The sequence below is a fragment of the Chrysemys picta genome, chromosome 2, assembly GCF_011386835.1.
Source record: "Chrysemys picta bellii isolate R12L10 chromosome 2, ASM1138683v2, whole genome shotgun sequence".
NCBI lineage: Eukaryota > Metazoa > Chordata > Testudines > Emydidae > Chrysemys > Chrysemys picta.
This window is the reverse complement of record NC_088792.1, coordinates 1,400,866-1,412,250: the sequence shown is the minus strand read 5'-3', so window position 1 is coordinate 1,412,250 and position 11,385 is coordinate 1,400,866. Positions and strand designations below refer to the sequence as shown.

The 11,385-nt window shown below is 45.0% G+C and overlaps 1 pseudogene; it reads left to right on the top strand.

The window, feature by feature from the left end:
- Positions 1-4,220: 4,220 nt before the first annotated feature.
- LOC101933420 (olfactory receptor-like protein COR8) lies at positions 4,221-5,189 on the top strand (annotated as a pseudogene).
- Positions 5,190-11,385: the final 6,196 nt, after the last annotated feature.

Sequence of the window (11,385 nt, the reverse complement as noted above, 5' to 3'; positions counted from 1 at the left end):
TCTGGGTCTACCAAATCTAGGATTAGCCCCTCAGCCATGGGAACATCCTTATGCCTGACTCCCTTACCCTCCTCTGTATATCCCCATCCTAGTTTAGGTTTCTTCCACTGCAGTTTCCTGTGCCTCCCATATGTTATTCATTGTCTTTAGACTTTGAAGACCTAAAAGACATCTGTGCCAGCTTTAGATGAGTAGAAACACAGATCTACAGATGAGTAGAAACACAATCCACAACAAAACAGCAAAAGCAAGTGCAGTGGCCAACTCAGCCAACACAAAACTAATCTGGACACAAACGTACCCTCACCTGGTCTCCTGCAAAACATGTACATCTCTTGTAATCAGGACTGGTGGAGCTAGATCCTGAGATGGTATAAACTGGACTAGCTTGAGGATCTGTAAATCAAGCACTTTAATACTTCAAGTGTCTATTTTGTTTTAAGTCTTTAACAAATAAAAAAAATACATGCTGAACAATACACACCACTACCCTGATATAACGCTGTCCTCGGGAGCCAAAAAATCTTACCGCGTTATAGGTGAAATCGCATTCTATTGAACTTGCTTTGATCCGCCGGAGTGTACAGCCCCGCCCCCCCGGAGCACTGCTTTACCACGTTATATCCAAATTCGTGTTATATCAGGTCACATTATATCAGAGTAGAGGTGTATGTGCATGAATATTCTCTCATTTCTCCTGGGATATGTGTCAAACTGCCTCTCCAGGGCAACCTCTTGTTACTTTTTGATTCAGGCTGCATTTGCTCACCAATGACTCTGCATGTTGCTGGTCCTTTGGGGAGCTGTCTCCCAACCCCAGGACTGTACCTATGCAATCCCGTTTTGGGGTTGTAACCCTGTGTTTCCCTCTCCCAGCACTGAGTCCTTCCCTGTCCCCTTTTCCTCAAGAACTGTGGTCTGCGCTCTCCGGGCTAAGCGTGTCTACTTTTTGATCAGAGGCACCCTTTCCCAGCAATTTCCCCTCCCCTAGAAACACAATAAAGAGAGAGTTACTATAGGCATTAGCATCTCACCAGAGATCACTGCTCACAAAGTGAAATATGGAGACCTCGCTCACGTCTATGCAGAAGGAAAGCTTGGGAGGCCATTCAGCGATAGATGGTATGAATGTAATTCAAGATGTGCAGTTCCTCTTTATAAAACAGACACATAAAATGATACCTCAGTTAAATGTGGCCTCAGGGGGCATTTTTCAAAAAGAAGCAGGAATGGTTAGACAATGGGAACATCCATCTTTGAGTCACATATGACAAAAAAAGTTTGTCAAACCAATATGTTTTCAAGAAACATTTCAGTTTAGACTGACTGGCTTTTTTCAACAGAAAATACTGTAGTCAACAATTTTTCAACCAGTTCTTCACATTAACTTTCCAATTAGATTTCTCCTTTCTCGCCCCCGCTCCCTTGTATTACAGGCTGTAGGTGCTCTTCCTAATTTGAAACACGTACATCAAAGCTGAAGATCTGAAAGACAAGTCCTAGGTTAGAGAATTGTCTTTTGTAACTGTAAAAGGAACCTACAAGTTTCAACTAAAGACTTGCTGGAGACATCAGCCCATCCACACATCATCCCAAATCTAGCCTGGGAAAAAAGATGTGCTTGACCACATTCCCAGAATGGTAACATAGCCAAAGGATTGTGGACCAAAATGGAAATGAGTGTGAAAGATGGTGACTCTCTCTCCCCAAAAGATGCCCTGTCCCTAGCTCCCAATTTGAATCAAAATATTTCCAGAGTAAAAGTTCTTCTTCAGAAGATACCAAGAGGAACTGCCCTCTTTCAAAACAGTTTGCATCTTCTATTCTCAAGGACAGCAAGGTGCATATGACCTTTGAAAGAGAATTGCTCTCTGTGCTGACGTGGACCACTAGCTTCTGTGAGGGCAGCTTAACTTGACTGCTGTTGGTAAGTAATGGCAGGTGGTGGTCATATTGAGAGAGGACCTCTTTGCTTAAAGGCAGCTTTAGCCTTATTCCTGTCGACAATTACGAGAGCTGGGGGCGATTTTGAAAGGTTGCAATTCTCTGAAGAAGAACGATTCACCATTTTCCAAACTTTCGGAAAATGTTCCCCTTACCTATGGAGTTTTTACACACATACACATAAATTCTTATGCATGAACCATTTAGCAGAAAACTTCAGCTTTTTCTCAAAAAAAAATAAAGCTCGAAGTCTGGACATTTTTAGTTCTCTTCTCTGGACTTTTTCAGTTCTAACATATCCTTTTTTTTTTTTTTTTTTTTTTTTTAGATAGGGCAACCAGAACTGCACAAAGTATTCAGGGACTGAGGATACAATGTATTTATATATATGTAACCCTTCTGCCCATCTAAGTTGGCAGCAACAAGGGCCAGCTTCTGTATCTAGGGATTCCGTTTTAATAACGCAATGCAAAACCGTCTCGAGCCCCCACCCAGTGATCTGGGACAATTACATACCACCCCCTGGGCGCCTCTAAGAGGCAATACTTCCCCTCTCGCAAGCACGGAGTCTGAGTGTAGCAGAAAATGTTTAATAACATGAGGTAAACGACATCAGCATTAAATTGGAAAAACACCACAAACAGGATTCATAACACAAACCATGAGCAAAAAAACCCACCCCAGCAAATTGGGCTGTGTCCTTTCCCGTTGGTTCTTGAAACTAGCAACCCAAAAATCACCCAGAGTCCCCAAAGTCCAACAACCCCAAAGTCTCTGTCCCTGGACTGTGCAGCCCCAGAGTTCAAGCGGGGGGATGGGGGAGGCACGCAGGGTGTTAAGAGGCACCTTACGTGATCCGAGGCCGACCGGCTGCCTCTCCGTTGGGTTCCGCCGCAGCCTTCACCACGAGCCGCTCCACTCCACCAGCTGTCCCGTGAGCCACTCCCGCCGTCCCACAAACTGCTCTGGCAGCATAGATTGAAGGCACAGTTACCAATTCTCATGGTATTTGGTGCGTCTCTTCAAGCCTCTCAGCTCCTTCAGTCATGTGATCAGTTAAGAATCTCAGATTTTTTTTAAGTCTGTTTCTAGCCCTCAGGGTTGCTAAGAAAAGCTTGAAAACGTGACTGTCTCCAGGGCCCAGAAACATTGTTCCATTGCAATTTGCTGACTGAGTGAAATTGGAACATTTCGTCAAGAAGGGCCAATTTCACTGCAGCACCACGGAATGGAGGAAACTCTGCCTACCTCAGAATCCTGCCTGGTTTCCGCTAGTTCACCTGCCCAGCTCCTTTGCAACCTGCCCAGTGGCCTGCTAGCAACCTCAGAGCTTCCAGAGTCCATGCCTTGGAGCAGATACACATGCAGATTGCCCTGGGGGCTGGGAACATCCAAAATTGTCAATGTCCATGACTCCAGGGATCCATTCCCTTTTCCAGAGACTTTTCAAAGCCTGTGGGTTTGTTCCTAAACCAAATTCTGAAATATAAAAATCTTGCACAAAACAGAATTACACTTCCCTGCCCCCTCTCTAAACCCTTTGTGTATTATGTAAAAAAATCTCAAGATTTTAAGCCAATTGCATGATTTTTTGGAAGCCTGATAATGGTTTTCAAAAGCTTGGGATTAGCAACACTGCCAGGGGATGTGTTATGAAGCAGCAGTAACCAAGTGACTGGGACATAACAGACATTGTAGTCATCTACAAGGATTATCTGGAATAGGGTGACCAGATGTCCCGATTTTATAGGGACATTCCCGATTTCTGGGTCTTTTTTCTTATATAGGCTCCAATTACCTCCCACCCCCATCCCGATTTTTCCCATTTACTGTCTGGTCACCCTAATCTGAAAGGATTTAAAGTATGAGTGCTTTCTAACTTACCCTCAGTGAGCAGGCAATATAAAGTCTCTAGCTCAAACTCAAACCCATGCCAGGTATATTGCATTGGAGAAAATTTGGGATAATATACATGAATCCGGAAACGCCCTATCGGGAACTGGATGCCTAATTCCAGTCAATTTTATGGAGTCTTGGATGTCTAAATCTCCTAGACAGCCTTGAAAATCTCAGCCCTGTTAAAAAGGGAGTGTAAATCAAAAGGTCCATCCCAGCTCTTCCCAGACATCACGGCGGCTGGTTTCCTGTAAGATATTCACTACCCACATTCAAGCCCGGTGGTGTCATTCAGATTTAATTCATGCCATGAAATTTCCTTCTTCCATGCTGCTCACCCTTGTTATCCCGGCAGGTCTGGTTTCATGCACCCCATATAAATGGCTGAGGGCAATCAGAGCATGGTGACCCAGTTCATCCTCCTGGGGCTGACGGATCGTCAGGAGTTGCAGATACCCCTCTTCGCGGCGTTCCTGGTGATCTATGTTCTTACGCTGGTGGGGAATCTTGGGATGATTGTGTTGATCTGGGTTGATCCCCGACTCCACACCCCCATGTACTTCTTCCTCAGTAACCTGTCCGTTGTTGACCTCTGCTACTCCTCAGTCTTCGCTCCAAGGATGCTGGTGAATTTCTTAGTGGGGAGTAAAAGCATTTCTTACTGTGCCTGTATTGCCCAACACTTCTCTTTTGTTGTGTTGTGAGCACAGAAGGGTTCCTGCTGGCTGTGATGGCGTGTGACAGCTATGTCACCATCTGTAACCCTCTGCTCTACACCGCTGCTATGTCTAAGAGAGTCTGTATTCATCTAGTGGCCAGCTCATATGTAGGGGGGCTCATGAACTCACTGACCCACGCATGTGGCTTGCTGAGGTTGTCATTCTGTGGACCCAACATCATCAATCATTACTTTTGTGACACTAACCCATTGCTGAAGCTCGTTTGCTCTGATAACCACATCAGAGAGATTTTGCTTGTAGCCTTTTCTGGGGTTATTGCCATGTCCACCCTCCTGATTGTCATATTCTCTTATCTGTACATCCTCTTCTCTCTCCTGAGGATCTGCTCCGCCAAGGGCAGGCGCAAAGCCTTCTCCACCTGTGCCTCTCATCTAACAGCTGTCACCATGTTCTACGGACCTGTGAGCTTAAGCCACATACAACCCAGTTCCAGCTACTCATTGGAACAGGAGAAAATCTCTGCTGTGTTTTATACCCTGGTGGTCCCCATGTTGAACCCCCGATCTACAGCCTGAGGAACAAGGAGGTTAAGGATGCTCTTAAGAGGGTGATAGACTGGAAAAACATTCCCAGCTAATTTGTTCACCATGACAATTCCAGTCAATTGAGAAGAACAATTGGAAGAAGGATCGTAGTATGGTCTATGGGTTACTGACTTGATTTGTGTATCACAAATGTCGCACAAGAATTAAATGAAACTCAAAGAACTGATGTAGCATGTGGAAATGATGTTTTACAATTGCTTGAGAGGAACAATGTTATCTAATGTCCTGTCATTATGTTGCTGTTGGAATATAGACAACTTTCCTTGTTTCTTGACCATTAATCTATTTGAAATGGTGCCCTGCAAGGTTATCTGAGATTAAAAATAAAATAAATTTGCTTCTAGGTTTAATTTCTTAATGTGTTACTTTAATGAATGCTCAGTATGTGACTCGCATTATGAGAATTCAACGCTTTTGCTCTCTTTAGTGTCTGGGACTCATACGGGCTGCCACAATTGATCTCTATCCCTTTTGTAACAGCCCTTAACGTAGTTGAAGACTGTTATCAGGTCCCTCCTCAGTCGTCTTGTCTCAAAACAAAACATGCCCATTTTAAAAAGAAAAACTTTCCTAATAAATCAGGTTTTGTAAACCCTTTTTGTCATTTTTGTTGTTCCCCTCTGGACTCTCTCCTATTTGCCCACATCTTTCCTAAAGCGTGGCTCCCAAACCTAGACACCGAACTTCAACTGAGGCCTCACCAGTGCCAAGCAGAGCCAAACCAGCACCGCCCTGGTCTGACATACAACATACCTGGTAATCCCCCCTAGACAGCCTGTTTCCCAACTGCACCTCATTGTTGGCTCCTAGTCAACTTGTGATCCACTTGAACTCCCAGATCCATCTCAGCAGCACTTCTCCCTAGCCAGTTATTCCCCACATTGTATTATGCATTTGATTTTCCCTTCTAGAGTGAAGTACTTTGCACTTGTCTTTATATTGATCACATCTATATTCATACTAGTGCTCCATACATCCACTCTTAACAGTCACTTAACACTCATGGCAGGACATAGCACCATCTAGAACATCCCTGACAGGTGTTTGTCTAACCTGCTCTTAAAAATCTCCAATGATGGAGATTCCGCAACCTCCCTAAGCAATTTATTCCAGTGGTTAACCACCAGGACAGTTAGGAAATTTTTCCTAATGTCCAACCTAGACCTCCTGAATATAAACTGTTGAGGAAGGACAGACAGGGCAGAAAAGGTGGGGGAGTTGCATTGTATGTAAGAGAGGAGTGTGACTGCTCAGAGCTCTGGTATGAGACTGCAGAAAAACCTGAGAGTCTCTGGATTAAGTTTAGAAGTGTGAGCAACAAGGGTGATGTCGTGGTGGGAATCTGCTATAGATCACCAGACCAGGGGGACGAAGTGGACCAGGCTTTCTTCCGGCGACTAGCAGAAGTTACTAGATCGCAGGCCCTGGTTCTCATGGGAGAATTTAATCACCCTGATATCTGCTGGGAGAGCAATATAGCGGTGCACAGACAATCCAGGAAGTTTTTGGATAGTGTAGGGGACAATTTCCTGGTGCAAGTGCTGGAGGAACCAACTAGGGGTAGAGCTCTTCTTGACGGGCTGCTCACAAACCGGGAGAATTAGTAGGGGAAGCAAAAGTGGATGGGAACCTGGGAGGCAGTGACCATGAGATGGTCGAGTTCAGGATCCTGACACGAGGAAGAAAGGAGAGCAGCAGAATACGGACCCTGGACTTCAGAAAAGCAGACTTTGTCTCCCTCCGGGAACTGATGGGCAGGATCCCCTGGGAGAATAACATGAGGGGGAAAGGAGTCCAGGAGAGCTGGTTGTATTTTAAAGAATCCTTATTGAGGTTGCAGGAAAAAAACATCCCAGTGCATAGAAAGAACAGTAAATATGGCAGGCAACCAGCTTGGCTTAACTGTAAAATCCTTGCTGACCTTAAACGCAAAAAAGAAGCTTACAAGAAGTGGAAGATTGGACAAATGACCAGGGAGGAGTATAAAAATATTGCTCAGGAATGCACGAGTGAAATCAGGAAGGCCAAAAGAATAGTGATCAGGAACAGTCAGCATGGATTCACGAAGGGCAAGTCATGCCTGACTAACCTAATTGCCTTCTATGACGAGATAACTGGATCTGTGGATGAGGGGAAAGCAGTGGATGTGTTATTCCATGACTTGAGCAAAGCTTTTGATACGGTCTCCCACAGTATTCTTGCCAGCAAGTTAAAGAAGTATGGGCTGGATGAATGGACTATAAGGTGGATAGAAAGCTGGATAGATTGTCGGGCTCAACGGGTAGTGATCAACGGCTCAATGTCTAGTTGGCAGCCGTTTTCAAGCGGAGTGCCCCAGGGGTCGGTCCCGGGTCTGGTTTTGTTCAATATCTTCATTTATGATCTGGAGGATGGCGTGGACTGCACTCTCATCAAGTTTGCAGATAACACTAAACTGGGAGGAGTGGTAGATACGCTGGGGAGTAGGGATAGGATACAGGGGAACATAGACAAATTAGAGGATTGGGCCAAAAGTAACCTGATGAGGTTCAACAAGGACAAGTGCAGAGTCCTGCACTTAGGACGGAAGAATCCCATGCACTGCTACAGACTAGGGACCGAATGGCTAGGAAGCAGTTCTGCAGAATAGGACCTAGGGGTTACAGTGCACAAGAAACTGGATATGAGTCAACAGTGTGCCCTTGTAGCCAAGAAGGCTAACGGCATTTTGGGCTGTATAAGTAGGGGCATTGCCAGCAGATCGAGGGACGTGATCATTCCCCTCTATTTGATATTGGTGAGGCCTCATCTGGAGTACTGTGTCCAATTTTGGGCTCCACACTACAAGAAGGAGCAGGGGGTTGGACTAGATGACCTCCTGAGGTCCCTTCCAACCCTGATATTCTATGATTCTATATATTGCGGTATTAATGTTAACGGAATACATGGGCCAAGCAGCTAGCTACTTTTCAGGGCCCTGGGGATGTTCCAGTTGGAAGTAGAAACTGATGGGCTCTAGTATTTTGTTTTAATGCAGTCTTCTGTTTCTCTGAACTCAGGAGGGCCTAAGAAAGAAAGGACCAATTTTTTTACTTTACCACCCCCAGCTTATGTAGCCAGCAGTGACAGAAGCTCTCTCTAGCTTTTCCCAGGGTTATGCTGTGCTCATGCCTACTGCTTGACTTTCTCACTTTTTAGTTAGTTGAGATGGTCTGGAACTGTTATTAATGCTCCTATTGTTCTTGAAGTCTGATCCTGTTTTTAGAAGACAAAACAAGACAAACAAACACAAAAAGGAAAAGTCAAGAACAGCATAGATAGAAAATGCAGCTTCTGTCTGTAGTGTTAACTTTCACTGCTGTCTCACTTCTGGAGAAAAACAGGGATGGGACACAATCTTATTAGCCACTCTGCTCATGTTATTCCAGGCCAAGAAATGATCTGTGGAAACTGGTGTCCCATATTGCCTGTGTGAAGAACAATGTCAATTCTTCATCTAGCCATTAGTCCAGAGATACAGAACATGCCAACTGAGATTAAAATCTATGTTATCAAATATATGTCCAACCGAAGTGGAATAAACATTCTCTCTGATTATTCTTTTGGAGTTAGATTTTTCTGCACTCTGATTTTTGGCTATTTCAACCTTGTTTCTTTTGTTTTTGCTTCAGCATAAAATACAGTTTCCTGACTGCTGGGGATATTTATTTTGGTAAGAACAAAACAGAGTAAGTGAGAAAATGGAAAATAAGGCATTTGGATGTTGAATCTTTTATGTTTTGTGTAACTTAGTCAGTCGAAAAGACTTTCACTTTTCCTTAAATGCCCAGAATTTTGTTAAGTGGTTTTATTACTGGTTTAAGGGCATGGAATGACTTCCATAGGGCTGGAAGTTCTCAGTCTATACACAGAGTATGTGCAGCCTAAATCAGTTCCAACACATCCATGGTCTTCAGATATTCTCCGCAGCTCAGAATTCACAGTCGGAGGAAGGGAAAACCGGGCCGAGTCTGTGGGAAGGGTGAAAAGCGCTTTCCTCACGGTGCCTGTTCTGAGACCAAAAATAGGATTTCAATTCCAATAGCCTCCAACAGCCCCTTAGCCAGCAGTGGGTCAGATCTCCAAATGGTGTCAGTAAGTACAGCTCTGTTGGAATTAGTGGGTCAAAGTTTCAGCTGGTGTAAGTGGGCCATAGTTCCATTGAAGTCACTGTAGATTGGAGCCATGTAATTAATCTATCGAATTTGTCCTCATCTACCCTTCTCTCTAACTATCTGCTTAATCATCCAAAAAAGGATTTGACATGGGTATGAATATTAAGAATATTTGTATTTTACAGTGGAATGGAGATGTTTAAAGATATAAAACCTCAGGCTTTGGGACATGGGGCTTGATGCAGATTACTGTATAGACTGAGGAGGAAACTCCCCCCATTATGTGAGTCCATAATGCTTATGATGATGGCTTGCACCTAACTCTGAAGCATACTGTAATGACTACCACAGTGAAGATATAGATCATTAGGGGACCTGCTCTGGAAATTCCTGGGTTCTGTATATTTAATTTAAATAATTTAACTTTTTAAACCCCTGACGCAGGTAACGTGACAGAAGGAACTGGCGGGATTGAGAGCAGTTTGTTTAATAATTAGGAATTACCCAAGCTATTTTCAGGTAACTTTCTATCTAGACTAAAAATCCAAAACAGGAACGAGATACTTCAGCGCCATCGGCATACAGCTCATATTAATTTCAGCAACGGTGCTGACCGCATACTGTTCTCATGCACACAGAGTAGCTCAGCTGAAGTCGTTGGGCTAATGGGCTAAGCCCATTTCCTGTTTTCTTAGCCACACTGTTTTGACAAGTATCAGAGGGGTATCCGTGTTACTGTTTTGACAGTGAGGGAGACTAAGCACTGGAAAAAAAGTCAGGAAATGCACCCGCACGTGCTCATCCGATTCAGGTCTCGATTGGGCGCTGTCAAGGGCCCTCAGCAAAGAGCCTGTCATGACACATGCCATTTAGCTGAGCCCTGGCGGGATCCTTATCAGGCAGGATAACGAGGGTGATGCTGCAGCTGGGAACAGTGAAGATCCTGCCAATGTCCCTAAAGGCCAGGATGTGACCTCAGATTATATCAGGAGGACCAGTCTGGAGAAGATATCAGTGAAAACTGTGGAGAGGGGGTTGTGCCTGGCCAGAGATTGGAAATCCAGGTGGTTACTGCAACTCTCTAACCCCTCCCTCCCATTGTTTTCTAGATAAATTGTACTTTCAACACTGAAGATTTTGTAGGTTATGGCCAAATAATTTACTGTCCTGGCTAATATGCCGTGCATTGCTGGGTGTGAAGCAAAAGAGGGTCCTATGTGTGTGTGTCTGTGGGGTAGTGCAGACACCACAACATTTGCATGGCCTCCTCTACCTTCCCCTCCCCTCCACCAGCCTCTGCTGGGCACAATCCAAAGTGGATACAGAGCACTGGGGGGAAAAGTTTCTAAAAACCCAACTTTGCTGTTTATCCAAGAGTTCAGAGTATGGGCTATACGGCTCGTGCTGAAGCCCATGGTCTTTAGTAAGTTCACAAATAGAAATCAGTGCCCCTCTGTCCATTTCTCCGCAGGCAGGCAGGTGGGGGTGGAGGGGTTCAAACACCGCTTGGATCAATGCTCTCCATCCTAGCTCAGGCTTTGGTTGGTTTCTTTCAATTGCCCCCAGTCCTGGTAGCTTATTCTGGGAAGCTTCTCAGGCAGCATGAATTCTCAATGGCCTTTCAGGAGACCTGGGAGTGCAAACCTGCTAGGAGTTCCATAATAGCCAGGTCCCTACCAAATTCAGGGCTCACTTTGACTAATTTAAAAATCCTCTGGCCTTGAAATTGAAGAATGTCACCATTTCAATGTTTCACTCTGAAATGTCATGGTATTATAACCATGGGGGTCCTGACCAAAATGGGAGAACGGGGGAGTTCAGAGGTTGTTGTAGGGGGTCACAGCATTGTCACCCTCACTTCCGTGCTGCCTTCAGACCTGGGCACCAAGGGCAGCAGCCAGCAACCTTTCTGAAGCTAGAGGAGATTCCCAGATGTGCAGGTGGGTCCCTGCTCTTGGGAGCACCTCAGCTCCTACCTACTACTTGGGAGCACCTCGGCTCCTACCATTTTTGGGGCATCCAGAAAAATGGACACCTGAGCCCCAGAAGGAACTGCAAGGGAATCCCTGAGCCCCAGCTGCAGATGCCGGGCAGAAGCCCCGAGCCCAGGTACCCTGAGAGCCGACA